Source organism: Arachis ipaensis, chromosome B06 (genome assembly GCF_000816755.2).
Source record: "Arachis ipaensis cultivar K30076 chromosome B06, Araip1.1, whole genome shotgun sequence".
Taxonomy (NCBI): domain Eukaryota; kingdom Viridiplantae; phylum Streptophyta; class Magnoliopsida; order Fabales; family Fabaceae; genus Arachis; species Arachis ipaensis.
The window spans coordinates 35,588,057-35,590,062 of NC_029790.2; positions in this window are offsets into that span (position 1 = coordinate 35,588,057).

Sequence of the window (2,006 nt, forward strand, 5' to 3'; positions counted from 1 at the left end):
CTTGACTCCCTTGACTCCTGTAAATCTCGAGTAATTAATAAATAGTTAGTCAATAAATTAATTATTATTTAAAAAAATTAAAAAAAATTAAATTTAATAAGTTAGAAGAGTAAAAATAGTTATATATGAATTTTGATACTAATTTTAAAGATTTTAACTTAAAATTAAACCAACAGACCAAATTGGTTGAACTAAACTCAAATTGGGTCAAGGCCCAACATATAAAATATGCAACTCAGCTCACTTTCTTTCATTCTTTCATTTTCCACGCTGAACAAACGGGAAAGGGGGAGGAGCATGAACTCAAACTCTTGCTCCAAAAATTCAATTTCACGTAACTTTCAATCAAAAGTTCCGATTGACGAGCCATCAGCGGCCACGCATTCGTCTCGAAATCATTTACAAAATCCGCCGAACAATCTCGGATAATCAATCTTGCAGACATCACAGCAACTCAAAGCATTCAAAAGTAATGTGTTTGCACTGTTACTGATCAATCGTTAAGAGACAAAACAAAATTGTCTCCTGCATAACTAACATTGTAGACTTAACAGCAACTCTGATTTAATTCAGTTTGAAGTTAAAGAGTACAAAGTTAAAAGAAGCCATAGATTCAATCCTCCCTTATCTAGGCCATTGAGAAACTTCATGTTACATACAACTCCAAAGGCTTGATAAGCATTCTCAGATCACTTACTAAAGGAAAAATTAGCCTTACATGATTCAACCCTCCTCATGCTAAGTTTTTTCCACCTTCAAGTGAAGAAACCAAAGATATATGATATCTCGTCTAATCGATTGAGATTTCCATGTCTTATTTCTCACTTTGAGCTTAGTGCTATTGTTCTTTTGTTGTTCTCTTTTCAGTAAATTTTTCAAAAACCTCTCTCTTTTCATATCTCTCAAATGTAAAAAATACAAATTCTTTTACCCAATGCAAAATCTTTCTTATGTTTATAAGAAAACTAGTGGCAATACCCATTGATTTCATAATATCACTATAATTGCGTTTGGAAGATAGACTAAAACTGAGAGACATAAATTGAAAAATAGAATCTGAGAGACAAAAACTAAATTAAGTATCTATGTTATGTTTGGTATAAAATATACAGGACTGAATTATATCTCAGTATCTTGTTTGATTTAAGATTAATATAGTGATTGAAATAAGTTGAATTACTAAAACATCCTTAACTGATTTACAAAAATAAACTGAAACACACAACCTAACCATGTCACCATCTCCTTTTCTCGTTTCTTCCATTCTATTCAATAAAATTTATCAGACTGATCATTGCGATAAGCATCAAAGAAGCACGAAACATAAATTCATTAGCTATATTAGTTCTACATATAGACAATCATACACGTTAATTGCACCTGAGAACGAGAAATCAATCAGTTTTATGTTTCTGAAGCACAATATCACATTGATCAAGAGCTTCAAAGATCTCAAAATTAACTTAATTTCATACTTTTTACCCGAATGTGAAAATTCAAAAGTTTTGAAATTTATTAATCTGAAATTCTGAATATAGTAAACACTATGATATCTATGAATCCTAAATCCACATTTAAAATGTGTAGAAGTAGCGAAAACAACAAAATTTACAAAACAAAGAATGAAATTTCACAGTTTGGAGCTACAATTGATGAACAACAGTAGAAGAGAGATCGAAGCATAGTGTATCAGTGGAGTTATGAGCTCCAAAATGTGGTAGCTTCGCAGCTTTCAATGTTTGCTTTTGCCAACGCTTATGTTCCGTGTGATTAAATTGGAAGATGCAATGGCGACTTACCTTCATCACCGCGGCTCAGACGACCACGACGAGCTAGTTCTGGCGGCAGCACTAGCGTCACAGGCTTGAGGACGCTTTGGACCAACATTGAACTCTAGGGCGAGAAGACAAGCCCCCTCGCGACCTTCTTCTTCTTCTTCTTCTTTTTCTTCTTCTTCTTCTTCTTCTTCCTCTTCTTCTTCTTCTTCTTCTTCTTCTTCTTCTTCT